Here is a 21,285-nt window from a genome sequence, read left to right on the forward strand (position 1 = left end):
CTAGAAGTACTTTTCCTTTAATTAAAAACGATGAAATTGATTGTAGTGAAGTTCATTTTTTTGTAGTTTTTATAGTTACTCCGAAAATATAATACATTGTGCGGAAACCAAGCAATGGAAGCAAGTTTGGGTTTTTTCTTTTTGAAATACGTTTTAAATCGTTTGTAGTTTTTCATACGAAAAAAAAATTTTTTTTTTTGGTTTACAGGTTTCGGAGATGTCGCTAACGCATCTCAAAAAACCAAGAACACAGCAATTTGGAAGCACTAAAAGTACTTTTCCTATAACTACAAACGATGAAATTGATTGTAGTGAAATTAATTTTTTTGTACTTTTTATAGTCACTCCGACAATATAATACATTATGCGGAAACCAAGCAATTTAGGCAAATTTGGGGTTTTTCTTTTTGAAATACGTTTTAAATCGTTTGTAGTTTTTCATACGAAAAAAAATTTTTTTTTTGGTCCACAGGTTTCGGAGATATCGCTAAATCATCTCAAAAAAACCAAGAACGCTGCAATTTGGAAACACTAAAAGTACTTTCCCTATAACTACAAACGATGAAATTGATTGTAGTGAAATTAATTTTTTTGTAGTTTTTATAGTTACTCCGAAAATGTAATACATTGTGCGGAAACAAAGAAATATAAGCAAATTTAGGTTTTTTTTTTGAAATATGTTTTAAATCGTTTGTAGTTTTTTATACGAAAAAAAATTTTTTTTTTGGTCCACAGGTTTCGGAGATATCGCTAAGCATCTCAAAAAAACCAAGAACGCAGCAATTTGGAAGCACTAAAAGTACTTTTCCTATAACTACAAACAATGAAATTGATTGTAGTGAAATTCATTTTTTTTTAGTTTTAATAGTTACTCCGAAAATATAATACATTATGCTGAACCCAGAAATTTAAGCAAATTTGGGTTTTTTTGTTTCTGAAATACGTTTTAAATCGTTTGTAGTTTTTCATACGAAAAAAAATTTTTTTTTGGTCCACAGGTTTCGGAGATATCGCTAACGCATTTCAAAAAAACCAAGAACGCAGCAATTTGGAAGCACTAAAAGTACTTTTCCTATAACTAAAAACTATGAAATTGATTGTAGTGAAATTCATTTTTTTGTAGGTTTTATAGTTACTCCGAAAATATAATACATTGTGCGGAAACCAAGCAATTTAAACAAATTTGGGTTTTTTCTTTTTGAAATATGTTTTAAATCGTTTGTAGTTTTTCATACGAAATACATTTTTTTTTTTGTACCACAGGTTTCGGAGATATCGCTAACGCATCTCAAAAAAACCAAGAACGCAACAATTTGGAAGCACTAAAATTACTTTTCCTATAACTACAAACGATGGAATTGATTGTAGTGAAATTAATTTTTTTGTAGTTTTTATAGTTACTCCGAAATTATAATACATTGTGCGGAAACCAAACAATTTAAGTAAATTTGTTTTTTTTTCTTTTTGAAATACGTACTAAATCGTTTGTAGTTTTTCATACGAAAAAAAAATTTTTTTTGGTCCACAGGTTTCGGAGATATCGCTAACGCATCTCAAAAAAACCAAGAACACAGTAATTTGGAAGCACTAAAAGTACTTTTCCTATAACTACAAACAATGGAATTGATTGTAGTGAAATTCATTTTTTTGTAGTTTTTATAGTTACTCCGAAAATATAATACATTGTGCGGAAACCAAGCAATTTAAGCAAATTTGGGTTTTTTCTTTTTGAAATACGTTTTAAATCGTTTGTAGTTTTTCATACGAAAAAAAATTTTTTTTTAGTCCACAGGTTTCGGAGATATCGCTAACGCATCTCAAAAAAACTAAGAACGCAGCAATTTGGAAGCACTAAAAATACTTTTCTTATAACTACAAACGATGAAATTGATTGTAGTGAAATTAATTTTATTGTAGTTTTTATAGTTACTCCGAAAATATAATACATTGTGCGGAAACCAAGCAATTTAAGCAAATTTGGGTTTTTTTCTTTTTGAAATGCGTTTTAAATCGTTTGTAGTTTTTCATACGAAAAAAAAAATTTTTTTTAGTCCACAGGTTTCGGAGATATCGCTAACGCATCTCAAAAAACCAAGAACGCAGCAATTTGGAAACACTAAAATTACTTTTCTTGTAACTACAAACGATGAAATTGATTGTAGTGAAATTAATTTTATTGTAGTTTTATAGTTACTCCGAAAATATAATACATTGTGCGGAAACCAAGAAATTTAAGTAAATTTGGGTTTTTTTTTGAAATACGTTTTAAATCGTTTGTAGTTTTTCATACGAAAAAATTTTTTTTTTTTGGTCCACAGGTTTCGGAGATATCGCTAACGCATCTCAAAAAAACCAAGAACGCAGCAATTTGGAAGCACTAAAAGTACTTTTCTTATAACTACAAACGATGAAATTGATTCTAGGTAAATTAATTTTTTGTAGTTTTTGTAGTTACTCCAAAAATATAATACCTTGTGCGAAAACCAAGCAATTTAAGCTAATTTGGGTTTTTATTTTTGAAATACGTTTTAAATCGTTTGTAGTTTTTCATAGGAAAAAAAATTTTTTTTTGGTCCACAGGTTTCGGAGATGTCGCTAACGCATCTGAAAAAACCAAGAACGCAGCAATTTGGAAGCACTAAAAGTACTTTTCCTATAACTACAAACGATGAAATTGATTGTAGTGAAATTAATTTTTTTGTACTTTTTATAGTTACTCCAAAAATATAATACATTGTGCGGAAACCAAGCAATTTAAGCAAATTTGGGTTTTTTCTTTTTGAAATACGTTTTAAATCGTTTGTAGTTTTTCATACGAAAAAAATTTTTTTTTGGTCCACAGGTTTCGGAGATATCGCTAACGCATCTCAAAAAAACCAAGAACGCAGCAATTTGGAAGCACTAAAAGTACTTTTCCTATAACTACAAATGATGAAATTGGTTGTAGTGAAATTAATTTTTTTGTAGTTTTTATAGTTACTCCGAAAATATAATACATTTTGCGGAAACCAACCAATTTAAGTAAATTTGGGTTTTTTCTTTTTGAAATACGCTTTAAATCTTTGTAGTTTTTCATACGAAAAAAAAAATTTTTTTTGGTCCACAGGTTTCGGAGATATCGCTAACGCATCATAAAAAAACCAAGAAAGCAGCAATTTGGAAGCACTAAAAGCACTTTTCCTATAACCACAAACGATGAAATTGATTGTAGTGAAATTCATTTTTTTTTTTAGTTTTTATAGTTACTCCGAAAATATAATACATTGTGCGGAAACCAAGCAATTTAAGTAAATTTGGGTTTTTCCTTTTTGAAATATGCTTTAAATCGTTTGTAGTTTTTCATACGAAAAAAACATTTTTTTTGGTCCACAGGTTTCGGAGATATCGCTAACGCATCACAAAAAACCAAGACGCAGCAATTTGGAAGCACTAAAAGTACTTTTCCTATAACTACAAACGATGAAATGGATTGTAGTGAAATTCATTTTTTTTTAAGTTTTTATAGTTACTCCGAAAATATAATACATTGTGCGGAAACCAAGCTATTAAGTAAATTTGGGTTTTTTCTTTTTGAAATACGTTTTAAATCGTTTATAGTTTTTCATACGAAAAAACAATTTTTTTTGGTCCACAGGTTTCGGAGATATCGCTAACGCATCTCAAAAAACCAAGAACGCAGCAATTTGGAAGCACCAAGAGTACTTTTTCTATAACTACAAACGATGAAATTGATTGTAGTGAAATTCATTTTTTTGTAGGTTTTATAGTTACTCCGAAAATATAATACATTGTGCGGACACCAATCAATTTAAGCAAATTTGGGTTTTTTTCTTTTTGAAATACGTTTTAAATCGTTTGTGGTTTTTCACAAGAAAAATAATTTTTTTTTTGGTCAACAGGTTTCGGAGCTATCGCTAACGCATCTCAAAAAAACCAAGAACGCAGCAATTTGGAAGCACTAAAAGTACTTTTCCTATAACTACAAACGATGAAATTGATTGTAGTGAAATTAATTTTTTTGTAGTTTTTTTAGTTACTCCGAAAATATAAAACATTGTGCGGAAACCAAGCAATTTAAGCAAATTTGGGTTTTTTTTTTAAATACGTTTTAAATCGTTTGTAGTTTTTCATACAAAAAAAAAACATTTTTTTGGTCCACAGGTTTCGGAGATATGCTAACGCATCTCAAAAAAACCAAGAACGCAGCAATTTTGAAGCACTAAAAGTTCTTTTCCTATAACTACAAACGATGAAATTGATTGTAGTGAAATTCATTTTGTTGTAGTTTTTATAGTTACTCCAAAAATATAATACATTGTGCGGAAACCAACCAATTTAAGCAAATTTGGGTTTTTTCTTTTTGAAATACATTTTAAATCGTTTGTAGTTTTTCATAGGAAAAACAAATTCTTTTTTGGTCAACAGGTTTCGGAGATATCGCCAACGCATCTCAAAAAAACCAAGAACGCAGCAATTTGGAAGCACTAAAAGTACTTTTCCTATAACTACAAACGATGAAATTGATTGTAGTGAAATTCATTTTTTTGTAGTTTTTATAGTTGCTCCGAAAATATAATACATTGTGCGGAAACCAAGCAATTTAAGCAAATTTGGGTTTTTCTTTTTGAAATACGTTTTAAATCATTTGTAGTTTTTCATACGAAAAAAAAACATTTATTTGGTCCACAGGTTTCGGAGATATCGCTAACGCATCTCAAAAAAACCAAGAACGCAGTAATTTTGAAGCACTAAAAGTACTTTTCCTATAACTACAAACGATGAAATTGATTGTAGTGAAATTCATTTTTTTATAGTTTTTATAGATACTCCGAAAATATAATACATTGTTCGGAAACCAAGCAATTTAAGTAAATTTGGTTTTTTTTAAGTAAGAACGCAGCAATTTGGAAGCACTAAAAGTACTTTTCCTATAACTACAAACGATGAAATTGATTGTAGTGAAATTAATTTTTTTGTAGTTTTTTTAGTTACTCCGAAAATATAAAACATTGTGCGGAAACCAAGCAATTTAAGCAAATTAGGGGTTTTTTTTTTGAAATACGTTTTAAATCGTTTGTAGTTTTTCATACGAAAAAAAAAACATTTTTTTGGTCCACAGGTTTCGGAGATATCGCTAACGCATCTCAAAAAAACCAAGAACGCAGTAATTTTGAAGCACTAAAAGTACTTTTCCTATAACTACAAACGATGAAATTGATTGTAGTGAAATTCATTTTTTTTGTAGTTTTTATAGTTACTCCAAAAATATAATACATTGTGCGGAAACCGAGCAATTTAAGCAAATTTGGGTTTTTCTTTTTGAAATACGTTTTAAATCGTTTGTAGTTTTTCATAGGAAAAAAAATTTTTTTTTTGGTCCACAGGTTTCGGAGATATCGCTAACGCATCTCAAAAAAACCAAGAACGCAGAAATTTGGAAGCACCAAGAGTACTTTTTCTATAACTACAAACGATGAAATTGATTGTAGTGAAATTCATTTTTTTGTAGGTTTTATAGTTACTCCGAAAATATAATACATTGTGCGGAAACCAAGCAATTTAAGAAAATTTGGGTTTTTTCTTTTTGAAATACGTTTTAAATCGTTTGTAGTTTTTCATACGAAAAAAAATTTGTTTTGGTCTACAGGTTTCGGAGATATCGCTAACGCATCTCAAAAAAACCAAGAACGCAGCAATTTGGAAGCACTAAAAGTACTTTTCCTATAACTACAAACGATAAAATTGATTGTAGTGAAATTCATTTTTTGTAGTTTTTATAGTTACTCCGAAAATATAATACATTATGCGGAAGCCAAGCAATTTAAGTAAATTTGTTTTTTTTCTTTTTGAAATACGTATTAAATCGTTTGTAGTTTTTCATACGAAAAAAAAAATTGTTTTTGGTCCACAGGTTTCGGAGATATCGCTAACGCATCACAAAAAAACCAAGAACGCAGCAAAAGTACTTTTCCTATAACTACAAACGATGAAATTGATTGTAGTGAAATTCATTTTTTTTGGTTTTTATAGTTACTCCGAAAATATAATACATTGTGCGGAAACCAAGCAATTTAAGCAAATTAGGGTTTTTTCTTTTTGAAATATGTTTTAAATTGTTTGTAGTTTTTCATACGAAAAAAAAAAATTTTTTTTGCTCCAAAGGTTTCGGAGATATCGCTAACGCATCACAAAAAAACCAAGAACGCAGCAATTTGGAAGCACTAAAAGTACTTTTCCTATAATTACAAACGATGAAATGGATTGTAGTGAAATTCATTTTTTTTTTTTAGTTTTTATAGTTACTCCGAAAATATAATACATTGTGCGGGAACCAAGCTATTAAGTAAATTTGGGTTTTTTCTTTTTGAAATACGTTTTAAATCATTTATAGTTTTTCATACGAAAAAACAATTTTTTTTTGGTCCACAGGTTTCGGAGATATCGCTAACGCATCTCAAAAAAACCAAGAACGCAGCAATTTGGAAGCACCAAGAGTACTTTTTCTATAACTACAAACGATGAAATTGATTGTAGTGAAATCAATTTTTTTGTAGTTTTTTTAGTTACTCCGAAAATATAAAACATTGTGCGGAAACCAAGCAATTTAAGCAAATTAGGGGGTTTTTTTTTTTTGAAATACGTTTTAAATCGTTTGTAGTTTTTCATACGAAAAAAAACATTTTTTGGTCCACAGGTTTCGGAGATATCGCTAACGCATCTCAAAAAAACCAAGAACGCAGCAATTTGGAAGCACCAAGAGTACTTTTTCTATAACTACAATCGATGAAATTGATTGTAGTGAAAATCATTTTTTGTAGGTTTTATAGTTACTCCAAAAATATAATACATTGTGCGGAAACCAAGCAATTTAAGTAAATTTGGGTTTTTTCTTTTTGAAATACGCTTTAAATCGTTTGTAGTTTTTCATACGAAAATTTTAAGCAAATTTGGGTTTTTTCTTTTTGAAATACGTTTTAAATCGTTTGTAGTTTTTCATACGAAAAAAAATTTTTTTTGGGCCACAGGTTTCGGAGATATCGCTAACGCATCTCAAAAAAACCAAGAACGCAGCAATTTTGAAGCACTAAAAGTACTTTTCCTATAACTACAAACGATGAAATTGATTGTAGTGAAATTCATTTTTTTGTAGTTCTTATAGTTACTCCAAAAATATTATACATTTTGCGGAAACCAATCAATTTAAGCAAATTTGGGTTTTTTTCTTTTTGAAATACGTTTTAAATCGTTTGTGGTTTTTCACAGGAAAAAGAATTTTTTTTTGGTCAACAGGTTTCGGAGATATCGCTAACGCATCTCAAAAAAACCAAGAACGCAGCAATTTGGAAGCACTAAAAGTACTTTTCCTATAACTACAAACGATGAAATTGATTGTAGTGAAATTAATTTTTTTGTAGTTTTTTTAGTTACTCCGAAAATATAAAACATTGTGCGGAAACCAAGCAATTTAAGCAAATTAGGGGTTTTTTTTTTTTTTGAAATACGTTTTAAATCGTTTGTAGTTTTTCATACGAAAAAAAAACATTTTTTGGTCCACAGGTTTCGGAGATATCGCTAACGCATCTCAAAAAAACCAAGAACGCAGCAATTTTGAAGCACTAAAAGTACTTTTCCTATAACTACAAACAATGAAATTGATTGTAGTGATTTTCTTTTTTTTGTAGTTCTTATAGTTACTCCAAAAATATAATACATTGTGCGGAAACCAATCAATTTAAGCAAATTTGGGTTTTTTCTTTTTGAAATACGTTTTAAATCGTTTGTAGTTTTTCATAGGAAAAACAAATTTTTTTTTGGTCCACAGGTTTCGGAGATATCGCCAACGCAACTCAAAAAAACCAAGAACGCAGCAATTTGGAAGCACTAAAAGTACTTTTCCTATAACTACAAACGATGAAATTGATTGTAGTGAAATTCATTTTTTTGTACTTTTTATAGTTACTCCGAAAATATAATACATTGTGCAGAAACCAAGCAATTTAAGCAAATTTGGGTTTTTTCTTTTTGAAATACGTTTTAAATCGTTTGTAGTTTTTCATACGAAAAAAAAATTTTTTTTTGGTCCACAGTTTTCGGAGATATCGCTAACGCATCTCAAAAAAATCAAGAAGGCAGCAATTTGGAAGCACTAAAAGTACTTTTCCTATAACTACAATCGATGAAATTGATTGTAGTGAAATTCATTTTTTGTAGGTTTTATAGTTACTCCAAAAATATAATACATTGTGCGGAAACCAAGCAATTTAAGTAAATTTGGGTTTTTTCTTTTTGAAATACGCTTTAAATCGTTTGTAGTTTTTCATACGAAAATTTTAAGCAAATTTGGGTTTTTTCTTTTTGAAATACGTTTTAAATCGTTTGTACTTTTTCATACGAAAAAAAAATTTTTTTGGGCCACAGGTTTCGGAGATATCGCTAACGCATCACAAAAAAACCAAGAACGCAGCAATTTGGAAGCACTAAAAGTACTTTTCCTATAACTACAAACGATGAAATTGATTGTAGTGAAATTCATTTTTTGTAGGTTTTATAGTTACTCCGAAAATATAATACATTGTGCGGAAACCAAGCAATTTAAGTAAATTTGGGTTTTTCTTTTTGAAATACGTTTTAAATCGTTTGTAGTTTTTCATAGGAAAAAAAATTTTTTTTTTTGGTCCACAGGTTTCGGAGATATCGCTAACGCATCTCAAAAAAACCAAGAACGCAGAAATTTGGAAGCACCAAGAGTACTTTTTCTATAACTATAAACGATGAAATTGATTGTAGTGAAATTCATTTTTTTTTAGGTTTTATAGTTACTCCGAAAATATAATACATTGTGCGGAAACCAAGCAATTTAAGAAAATTTGGGTTTTTTCTTTTTGAAATACGTTTTAAATCGTTTGTAGTTTTTCATACGAAAAAAAATTTGTTTTGGTCTACAGGTTTCGGAGATATCGCTAACGCATCTCAAAAAAACCAAGAACGCAGCAATTTGGAAGCACTAAAAGTACTTTTCCTATAACTGCAAACGATGAAATTGGTTGTAGTGAAATTAATTTTTTTGTAGTTTTTATAGTTACTCCGAAAATATAATACATTGTGCGGAAACCAAGCAATTTAAGTAAATTTGGGTTTTTCTTTTTGAAATACGCTTTAAATCGTTTGTAGTTTTTCATACGAAAAAAAAATTTTTTTTTGGTCCACAGGTTTCGGAGATATCGCTAACGCATCACAAAAAAACCAAGAACGCAGCAATTTGGAAGCACTAAAAGTACTTTTCCTATAACTACAAACGATGAAATTGATTGTAGTGAATTCATTTTTTTTAGTTTTTATAGTTACTCCGAAAATATAATACATTGTGCGGAAACCAAGCAATTTAAGCAAATTTGGGTTTTTTCTTTTTGAAATATGTTTTAAATCGTTTGTAGTTTTTCATAGGAAAAAAAAATTTTTTTTGGTCCACAGGTTTTGGAGATATCGCTAACGCATCTCAAAAAACCAAGAACGCAGCAATTTGGAAGCACTAAAAGTACTTTTCCTATAACTACAAACGATGAAATTGATTGTAGTGAAATTCATTTTTTTATAGTTTTTATAGATACTCCGAAAATATAATACATTGTGCGGAAACCAAGCAATTTAAGTAAATTTGGTTTTTTTTTAAGTAAGAACGCAGCAATTTGGAAGCACTAAAAGTACTTTTCCTATAACTACAAACGATGAAATTGGTTGTAGTGAAATTAATTTTTTTGTAGTTTTTATAGTTACTCCGAAAATATAATACATTGTGCGGAAACCAAGCAATTTAAGAAATTTTGGGTTTTTTCTTTTTGAAATACGTTTTAAATCGTTTGTAGTTTTTCATACGAAAGAAAATTTTTTTTGGTCCACAGGTTTGGAAGATATCGCTAACGCATCTAAAAAAAACCAAGAACGCAGCAATTTGGAAGCACCAAGAGTACTTTTTCTATAACTACAAAGGATGAAATTGATTGTAGTGAAATTCATTTTTTGTAGGTTTTATAGTTACTCCAAAAATATAATACATTGTGCGGAAACCAAGCAATTTAAGTAAATTTGCGTTTTTTCTTTTTGAAATACGCTTTAAATCGTTTGTAGTTTTTCATACGAAAATTTTAAGCAAATTTCGGTTTTTTTCTTTTTGAAATACGTTTTAAATCGTTTGTAGTTTTTCATACGAAAAAAAATTTTTTTTGGGCCACAGGTTTAGGAGATACCGCTAACGCATCTCAAAAAAACCAAGAACGCAGCAATTTGGAAGCACTAAAAGTACTTTTCCTATAACTACAAACGATGAAATGGATTGTAGTGAAATTCATTTTTTTTTTTTAGTTTTTATAGTTACTCCGAAAATATAATACTTTGTGCGGGAACCAAGCTATTAAGTAAATTTGGGTTTTTTCTTTTTGAAATACGTTTTAAATCATTTATAGTTTTTCATACGAAAAAACAATTTTTTTTTTGGTCCACAGGTTTCGGAGATATCGCTAACGCATCTCAAAAAAACCAAGAACGCAGCAATTTTGAAGCACTAAAAGTACTTTTCCTATAACTACAAACGATGAAATTGATTGTAGTGAAATTCATTTTTTTGTAGTTCTTATAGTTACTCCAAAAATATAATACATTGTGCGGAAACCAATCAATTTAAGCAAATGTGGGTTTTTTTCTTTTTGAAATACGTTTTAAATCGTTTGTGGTTTTTCACAGGAAAAAGAATTTTTTTTTTGGTCAACAGGTTTCGGAGATATCGCTAACGCATCTCAAAAAAACCAAGAACGCAGCAATTTGGAAGCACTAAAAGAACTTTTCCTATAACTAAAACGCTGAAATTGATTGTAGTGAAATAAATTTTTTTGTAGTTTTTTTAGTTACTCCGAAAATATAAAACATTGTGCGGAAACCAAGCAATTTAAGCAAATTAGGGTTTTTTTTTTTGAAATACGTTTTAAATCGTTTGTAGTTTTTCATACGAAAAAAAAACATTTTTTTTGTCCACAGGTTTCGGAGATATCGCTAACGCATCTCAAAAAACCAAGAACGCAGCAATTTTGAAGCACTAAAAGTACTTTTCCTATAACTACAAACGCTGAAATTGATTGTAGTGAAATTCGTTTTTTTGTAGTTCTTATAGTTACTCCAAAAATATAATACATTGTGCGGAAACCAATCAATTTAAGCAAATTTGGGTTTTTTCTTTTTGAAATACGTTTTAAATCGTTTGTAGTTTTTCATAGGAAAAACAAATTTTTTTTTGGTCCACAGGTTTCGGAGATATCGCCAACGCATCTCAAAAAAACCAAGAACGCAGCAATTTGGAAGCACTAAAAGTACTTTTCCTATAACTACAAACGATGAAATTGATTGCAGTGAAATTCATTTTTTGTACTTTTTATAGTTACTCCGAAAATATAATACATTGTGCAGAAACCAAGCAATTTAAGCAAATTTGGGTTTTTTCTTTTTGAAATACGTTTTAAATCGTTTGTAGTTTTTCATACGAAAAAAAAATTTTTTTTTGGTCCACAGTTTTCGGAGATATCGCTAACGCATCTCAAAAAAATCAAGAACGCAGCAATTTGGAAGCACTAAAAGTACTTTTCCTATAACTCCAGTCGATTACTTTTTATTGTTGATTTCCATGCAATTCGGTAAGCAAGCTAGTGTTTTAATTGTACTAGTTAGCAACGAAATACAGCTTATGTAACGTAGAATACCTAGCGCACCCGGTAGATACGCGGGTATTAAGAGTTGTACAATTCCATAAAGTTGATTATGTTTGTTGGGGCTGGGGGCAGGACTTGTTGTTTTTCAACAACAAACATCACAAACAGTCATTATAAGGGCTCGGTACAAAAACAATCCGGGTCCCGAAATAAAAGAAGCCCGACACGACAGAATCCCGAAATTGGAAAAAGTCAACTGTTTCTACCGGCCTAATATGCTACTGCCCCAGTGACCTAGTTTTTTTCAAGGGCAAGCAAACCATTGTTTACTATATAGTTTGGCAGCTTAAGTAGAGGTTATGTTGCGAATAGAGTGGAAGGCAGTGGACTAGGCAGTCGAATGTCATATAATGAAGGAATGGTGTTCGGAGATTTTTCCAAGTTAAAAAAAAAAAAACGATAAAAGCTTTAATATAAATAAAACTATTATTTCAATAACAACAAAAACGCCATATATATTTTGTATACATAAATTTGTAAGGATTATTTCACTTTAAAATTTGAATTAAATAATCTAAAGTTTTTTTTTGAAACTGAGTCGAGAACGGTGCGTGTGAATGTACAAATTTTCACCGATCAGCTGTTAGTTGCGCTACTTGGTGAACTTTACAATGAAGCAAACACATATATGTATATATATATATACTCGCACACCACAAATTCACCAGACCAGCTGTCAGCTAACCAAGAAATACACAACAGGGTTGCATGCAAAATCAGAATGGTACGTGCAGATAGAACGCGTCGTGGAGAACGCATCGCCAATCTGCATGCAAGCACCGCCAGTTGGTACACTTTCGAGTTTAATTACGATTTTCGCTATTCGTCATGAGCTGTCGCACAAAATTGAATCCATACCTTCGCCAGCCTCTACGCTTCGTTCTAAACTCGGTTTATTCATCTATTTTAACGTACGTTTTGTTAATAAAACAACATGCGTATCACGAAAACAAGTAATTTTGCGCGGGTGGCTTGGAATCACGCCCGTTCCAACCTCCCCCACACCGCAATCTTGCGGGTTTTGTTGAAATGCATAAGCTGCTCGAAATCACAGCACTAACTACCTTGCAAAAACGCTCTCGTCATTCCACGTCATTTGACTAGTCATTTTACGGTGATAGGTTATATTCGTAGTCACATTTGCATGGGCGTAGGTACGTTTTGTGACCAAGTGTTCTGTAGGGTAATAATATAATACACAACTGACGAAATACATGCGCTGCAGTGAAAACGCGCATCACCCAACCAACCTCCCGGCCACTCGCCCTGACACATCCATAAAATGCCACGACACGACACGCTAGACGCTGGAACGGAGACCCCGGCCTCTTCGTCCAGCCCAGAACAAAACCTAAAACTCTCGAGTCTGGAACGGAGACCTCTACCTCTTCGTCCAACCAACAAAAAAAAAACCGCAAATCTGGAATGGAGACCTCGGCCTCTCCATCCAGAACGTCAAAACCAAAGAATAACAAAAAATGGTGCCACTCTGGAACGCAGACCTCGGCCTCTTCGTCCAGTCTTACTGGCCATCGACTATATACATATTACGTTCTGAATTTCTATATTTATGTATAATTCAATGGCAAGAAATATTCACTTATAACTGTTCATAACCGCTAATTTTTTCATCTTAGCTCAGGTGGCAGGCTAAGCGACACGGAAAGGATTCCCGGCCATTTTACGTCGCAGACGAACTCCTCATTTAGATTAAGTTTAGTGTGTAAGTCTTATATTCATTTTTCTCGTTTCAGCGGAGGTCATTGGCAGAAAACGATGTTGCGTATCGCAAGGGGGGCCGGCATGTTTAGGCAGGATGCCTAACTTTTTCCGCATCTGTTTGCGATCCCCCCAATGCAACTCTTCGAATCGATACTCGATACTCGAATTAATTTGTAACCACCCACACCATCACCACCACATGCATGTGCACGCATGTACATGCAGGTGTATGTGTGTTTTTTGTCAGCGCTCATGCACATGCATGTCGGGGTTGATGTGTGGGTGCCTTTCCCCTCCAAAACGGAGGATTTTGCGGGTCAGCGGTTGTAGCTTGCTATACAACCGGCCTCTTGGATTTCAACAGACGTACAGCACGCATCTGCCGCCAACGATCTCTGCCGTTTTGACCACAATAAACTAAGGTAATATTGTAAACTTTTTATTTCTTAGTTCTACATAATAAAACGCATCTATTCTAACGAGAAATTCTCGTCTTCTCTTATTTATTTGCGCATACACCCGCTTATTGAGTTCGACCCCGGTGCGCCGACCTACCTCCAGGAGCACACGCACCCCGGCCGAACATGCGGAAACAAAGCAATTTAAGCAAATTTGGGTTTTTCTTTTTAAAATACGTTTTAAATCGTTTGTAGTTTTCATAGGAAAAAATTTTTTTTTGGTCCACAGGTTTCGGAGATATCGCTAACGCATCTCAAAAAACCAAGAACGCAGCAATTTGGAAGCACTAAAAGTACTTTTCCTATAACTACAAACGATGAAATTGATTGTAGTGAAATTCATTATTTGGAGTTTTTATAGTTACTCCGAAAATATAATACATTGTTCGGAAAGCAAGCAATTTAAGCAAATTTGGGTTTTTTCTTTTTGAAATACGTTTTAAATCGTTTGTAGTTTTTCATACGAAAAAAAATTTTTTTTTAGCCCACAGGTTTCGGAGATATCGCTAACGCATCTCAAAAAAACCAAGAACACAGCAATTTGGAAGCACTAAAAGTACTTTTCCTTTAATTAAAAACGATGGAATTGATTTTAGTGAAGTTCATTTTTTTGTAGTTTTTATAGTTACTCCGAAAATATAATACATTGTGCGGAAACCAAGCAATTCAAGCAAATTTGGGTTTTTTCTTTTTGAAATACGTTTTAAATCGTTTGTAGTTTTTCATACGAAAAAAAATTTTTTTTTTTGGATTACAGGTTTCGGAGATGTCGCTAACGCATCTCAAAAAACCAAAAACACAGCAATTTGGAAGCACTAAAAGTACTTTTCCATAACTACAAACGATGAAATTGATTGTAGTGAAATTAATTTTTTTGTACTTTTTATAGTCACTCCGACAATATAATACATTATGCGGAAACCAAGCAATTTAAGCAAATTTGGGGTTTTTCTTTTTGAAATACGTTTTAAATCGTTTGTAGTTTTTCATACGAAAAAAAAATATTTTTTGGTCCACAGGTTTCGGAGATATCGCTAAATCATCTCAAAAAAACCAAGAACGCTGCAATTTGGAAGCACTAAAAGTACTTTCCCTATAACTACAAACGATGAAATTGATTGTAGTGAAATTCATTTTTTTGTAGTTTTTATAGTTACTCCGAAAATGTAACACATTGTGCGGAAACAAAGCAATTTAAGCAAATTTGGGTTTTTTTCTTTTTGAAATGCGTTTTAAATCGTTTGTAGTTTTTCATACAAAAAAAAAAAATTTTTTTTAGTCCACAGGTTTCGGAGATATCGATAACGCATCTCAAAAAACCAAGAACGCAGCAATTTGGAAGCACTAAAAGTACTTTTCTTATAACTACAAACGATGAAATTGATTGTAGGTAAATTAATTTTTTGTAGTTTTTGTAGTTACTCCAAAAATATAATACCTTGTGCGAAAACCAAGCAATTTAAGCAAATTTGGGTTTTTTATTTTTGAAATACGTTTTAAATCGTTTGTAGTTTTTCATACGAAAGAAAATTTTTTTTTTTGGTCCACAGGTTTCGGAGATATCGCTAACGCGTCTCAAAAAAACCAAGAACGCAGCAATTTGGAAGCACTAAAGGTACTTTTCTTATAACTACAAACGATGAAATTGATTGTAGGTAAATTAATTTTTTGTAGTTTTTGTAGTTACTCCAAAAATATAATACCTTATGCGAAAACCAAGCAATTTAAGCAAATTTGGGTTTTTTCTTTTTGAAATACGTTTTAAATCGTTTGTAGTTTTTCATACGAAAAAAAATTTTTTTTGGGCCACAGGTTTCGGAGATATCGCTAACGCATCTCAAAAAAACCAAGAACGCAGCAATTTTGAAGCACTAAAAGTAGTTTTCCTATAACTACAAACGATGAAATTGATTGTAGTGAATTTAATTTTTTTGTAGTTTTTGTAGTTACTCCAAAAATGTAATACATTGTGCGGAAACAAAGCAATTTAAGCAAATTTGGGTTTTTTTCTTTTTGAAATGCGTTTTAAATCGTTTGTAGTTTTTTATGGTCCAGAGGTTTCGGAGATATCGCTAACGCATCTCAAAAAAACCAAGAACGCAGCAATTTGGAAGCACTAACTGTACTTTTCCTATAACTACAAACGATGAAATTGATTATAGTGAAATTCATTTTTTGTAGTTTTTATAGTTACTCCGAAAATATAATACATTGTGCGGAACCAAGCAATTTAAGAAAATTTGGGTTTTTTCTTTTTGAAATACGTTTTAAATCGTTTGTAGTTTTTCATACGAAAAAAATTTTTTTTTGGTCCACAGGTTTCGGAGATATCGCTAACGCATCTCAAAAAAACCAAGAACGCAGCAATTTGGAAGCACTAAAAGTACTTTTCCTATAACTACAAATGATGAAATTGGTTGTAGTGAAATTAATTTTTTTGTAGTTTTTATAGTTACTCCGAAAATATAATACATTTTGCGGAAACCAACCAATTTAAGTAAATTTGGGTTTTTTCTTTTTGAAATACGTTTTAAATCGTTTGTAGTTTTTCATAGGAAAAACAAATTCTTTTTTGGTCCACAGGTTTCGGAGATATCGCTAACGCATCTCAAAAAAATCAAGAACGCAGCAATTTGGAAGCACCAAAAATACTTTTCCTATAACTACAAACGATGAAATTGATTGTAGTGAAATTCATTTTTTTTTAAGTTTTTATAGTTACTCCGAAAATATAATACATTGTGCGGAAACCAAGCTATTAAGTAAATTTGGGTTTTTTCTTTTTGAAATACGTTTTAAATCGTTTATAATTTTTCATACGAAAAAACAATTTTTTTTTGGTCCACAGGTTTCGGAGATATCGCTAACGCATCTCAAAAAACCAAGAACGCAGCAATTTGGAAGCACCAAGAGTACTTTTTCTATAACTACAAACGATGAAATTGATTGTAGTGAAATTCATTTTTTTGTAGGTTTTATAGTTACTCCGAAAATATAATACATTGTGCGGAAACCAATCAAGTTAAGCAAATTTGGGTTTTTTTTCTTTTTGAAATATGTTTTAAATCGTTTGTGGTTTTTCACAAGAAAAATAATTTTTTTTTTTGGTCAACAGGTTTCGGAGATATCGCTAACGCATCTCAAAAAAACCAAGAACGCAGCAATTTGGAAGCACTAAAAGTACTTTTCCTATAACTACAAACGATGAAATTGATTGTAGTGAAATTAATTTTTTTGTAGTTTTTTTAGTTACTCCGAAAATATAAAACATTGTGCGGAAACCAAGCAATTTAAGCAAATTAGGGTTTTTTTTTTAAATACGTTTTAAATCGTTTGTAGTTTTTCATACGAAAAAAAAAACATTTTTTTGGTCCACAGGTTTCGGAGATATCGCTAACACATCTCAAAAAAACCAAGAACGCAGCAATTTTGAAGCACTAAAAGTACTTTTCCTATAACTACAAACGATGAAATTGATTGTAGTGAAATTCATTTTGTTGTAGTTTTTATAGTTACTCCAAAAATATAATACATTGTGCGGAAACCAACCAATTTAAGCAAATTTGGGTTTTTTCTTTTTGAAATACGTTTTAAATCGTTTGTAGTTTTTCATAGGAAAAACAAATTCTTTTTTGGTCCACAGGTTTCGGAGATATCGCTAACGCATCTCAAAAAAATCAAGAACGCAGCAATTTGGAAGCACTAAAAGTACTTTTCCTATAACTCCACTCGATTACTTTTAATTGTTGATTTCCATGCAATTCGGTAAGCAAGCTAGTGTTTTAATTGTACTAGTTAGCAACGAAATACAGCTTATGTAACGTAGAATACCTAGCGCACCCGGTAGATACGCGGGTATTAAGAGTTGTACAATTCCATAAAGTTGATTATGTTTGTTGGGGCTGGGGGCAGGACTTGTTGTTTTTCAACAACAAACATCACAAACAGTCATTATAAGGGCTCGGTACAAAAACAATCTGGGTCCTGAAATAAAAGAAGCCCGACACGACAGAATCCCGAAATTGGAAAAAGTCAACTGTTTCTACCGGCCTAGTGTGCTACTGCCCCAGTGACCTAGTTTTTTTCAAGGGCAAGCAAACCATTGTTTACTATATAGTTTGGCAGCTTAAGTAGAGGTTATGTTGCGAATAGAGTGGAAGGCAGTGGACTAGGCAGTCGAATGTCATATAATGAAGGAATGGTGTTCGGAGATTTTTCAAAGTTAAAAAAAAAAACGATAAAAGCTTTAATATAAATAAAACTATTATTTCAATAACAACAAAAACGCCATATATATTTTGTATACATAAATTTGTAAGGATTATTTCACTTTAAAATTTGAATTAAATAATCTAAAGTTTTTTTTTGAAACTGAGTCGAGAACGGTGCGTGTGAATGTACAAATTTTCACCGATCAGCTGTTAGTTGCGCTACTTGGTGAAATTTACAATGAAGCAAACACATATATGTATATATATATATACTCGCACACCACAAATTCACCAGACCAGCTGTCAGCTAACCAAGAAATACACAACAGGGTTGCAATCTCAGAATGGTACGTGCAGATAGAACGCGTCGTGGAGAACGCATCGCCAATCTGCATGCAAGCACCGCCAGTTGGTACACTTTCGAGTTTAATTACGATTTTCGCTATTCGTCATGAGCTGTCGCACAAAATTGAATCCATACCTTCGCCAGCCTCTACGCTTCGTTCTAAACTCGGTTTATTCATCTATTTTAACGTACGTTTTGTTAATAAAACAACATGCGTATCACGAAAACAAGTAATTTGGCGCGGGTGGCTTGGAATCACGCCCGTTCCAACCTCCCCCACACCGCAATCTTGCGGGTTTTGTTGAAATGCATAAGCTGCTCGAAATCACAGCACTAACTACCTTGCAAAAACGCTCTCGTCATTCCACGTCATTTGACTAGTCATTTTACGGTGATAGGTTATATTCGTAGTCACATTTGCATGGGCGTAGGTACGTTTTGTGACCAAGTGTTCTGTAGGGTAATAATATAATACACAACTGACGAAATACATGCGCTGCAGTGAAAACGCGCATCACCCAACCAACCTCCCGGCCACTCGCCCTGACACATCCATAAAATGCCACGACACGACACGCTAGACGCTGGAACGGAGACCCCGGCCTCTTCGTCCAGCCCAGAACAAAACCTAAAACTCTCGAGTCTGGAACGGAGACCTCTGCCTCTTCGTCCAACCAACAAAAAAAAACCGCAAATCTGGAATGGAGACCTCGGCCTCTCCATCCAGAACGTCAAAACCAAAGAATAACAAAAAATGGTGCCACTCTGGAACGGAGACCTCGGCCTCTTCGTCCAGTCTTACTGGCCATCGACTATATACATATTACGTTCTGAATTTCTATATTTATGTATAATTCAATGGCAAGAAATATTCACTTATAACTGTTCATAACCGCTAATTTTTTCATCTTAGCTCAGGTGGCAGGCTAAGCGACACGGAAAGGATTCCCGGCCATTTTACGTCGCAGACGAACTCCTCATTTAGATTAAGTTTAGTGTGTAAGTCTTATATTCATTTTTCTCGTTTCAGCGGAGGTCATTGGCAGAAAACGATGTTGCGTATCGCAAGGGGGGCCGGCATGTTTAGGCAGGATGCCTAACTTTTTCCGCATCTGTCTGCGATCCCCCCAATGCAACTCTTCGAATCGATACTCGATACTCGAATTAATTTGTAACCACCCACACCATCACCACCACATGCATGTGCACGCATGTACATGCAGGTGTATGTGTGTTTTTTGTCAGCACTCATGCACATGCATGTCGGGGTTGATGTGTGGGTGCCTTTCCCCTCCAAAACGGAGGAGTTTGCGGGTCAGCGGTTGTAGCTTGCTATACAACCGGCCTCTTGGATTTCAACAGACGTACAGCACGCATCTGCCGCCAACGATCTCTGCCGTTTTGACCACAATAAACTAAGGTAATATTGTAAACTTTTTATTTCTTAGTTCTACATAATAAAACGCATCTATTCTAACGAGAAATTCTCGTCTTCTCTTATTTATTTGCGCATACACCCGCTTATTGAGATCGACCCCGGTGCGCCGACCTACCTCCAGGGGCACACGCACCCCGGCCGAACATGCGGAAACCAAGCAATTTAAGCAAATTTGGGTTTTTCTTTTTAAAATACGTTTTAAATCGTTTGTAGTTTTCATAGGAAAACATTTTTTTTTGGTCCACAGGTTTCGGAGATATCGCTAACGCATCTCAAAAAACCAAGAACGCAGCAATTTGGAAGCACTAAAAGTACTTTTCCTATAACTACAAACGATGAAATTGATTGTAGTGAAATTCATTATTTGGAGTTTTTATAGTTACTCCGAAAATATAATACATTGTGCGGAAACCAAGCAATTTAAGCAAATTTGGGTTTTTCTTTTTAAAATACGTTTTAAATCGTTTGTAGTTTTCATAGGAAAAAATTTTTTTTTGGTCCACAGGTTTCGGAGATATCGCTAACGCATCTCAAAAAACCAAGAACGCAGCAATTTGGAAGCACTTAAAGTACTTTGCTATAACTACAAACGATGAAATTGATTGTAGTGAAATTCATTTTTTTGTAGTTTTTATCGTTACTCCGAAAATATAATACATTGTGCGGAAACCAAGCAATTTAGGCAATTTTGGGTTTTTTCTTTTTGAAATACGTTTTAAATCGTTTGTAGTTTTTCATTCGAAAGAAAATTTTTTTTTAGTCCACAGGTTTCGGAGATATCGCGAACGCATCTCAAAAAAACCAAGAACGCAGCAATTTGGAAGCACTAAAAGTACTTTTCCTATAACTACAAACGATGAAATTGATTGTAGTGAAATTAATTTTTTGGAGTTTTTATAGTTACTCCGAAAATATAATACATTGTTCGGAAACCAAGCAATTTAAGCAAATTTGGGTTTTTTCTTTTTGAAATACGTTTTAAATCGTTTGTAGTTTTTCATACGAAAAAAAATTTTTTTTTAGCCCACAGGTTTCGGAGATATCGCTAACGCATCTCAAAAAAACCAAGAACACAGCAATTTGGAAGCACTAAAAGTACTTTTCCTTTAATTAAAAACGATGAAATTGATTGTAGTGAAGTTCATTTTTTTGTAGTTTTTATAGTTACTCCGAAAATATAATACATTGTGCGGAAACCAAGCAATTCAAGCAAATTTGGGTTTTTTCTTTTTGAAATACGTTTTAAATCGTTTGTAGTTTTTCATACGAAAAAAAATTTTTTTTTTTGGTTTACAGGTTTCGGAGATGTCGCTAACGCATCTCAAAAAACCAAAAACACAGCAATTTGGAAGCACTA

General features: G+C 32.4%; 1 protein-coding gene across 5 annotated transcripts in view; it reads left to right on the forward strand.

Annotated features, from left to right (window-relative positions):
- Mipp1 (Multiple inositol polyphosphate phosphatase 1) overlaps window positions 1-21,285 on the forward strand; it is a 1,171,163-nt gene that overhangs the window by 130,002 nt on the left and 1,019,876 nt on the right. Inside the window, exon 2 of one of the 5 annotated variants that reach the window (XM_067757520.1) lies at window positions 15,484-15,548. The exons of the other annotated variants lie outside the window; for them this stretch is intronic. The gene's annotated coding sequence lies outside the window, so the exon portion shown is untranslated. The remainder of the gene's footprint in view (window positions 1-15,483; window positions 15,549-21,285) is intronic. 5 annotated transcript variants of the gene reach the window in all.

This window comes from Eurosta solidaginis, chromosome 5, assembly GCF_040869045.1.
Source record: "Eurosta solidaginis isolate ZX-2024a chromosome 5, ASM4086904v1, whole genome shotgun sequence".
Lineage (NCBI taxonomy): Eukaryota > Metazoa > Arthropoda > Insecta > Diptera > Tephritidae > Eurosta > Eurosta solidaginis.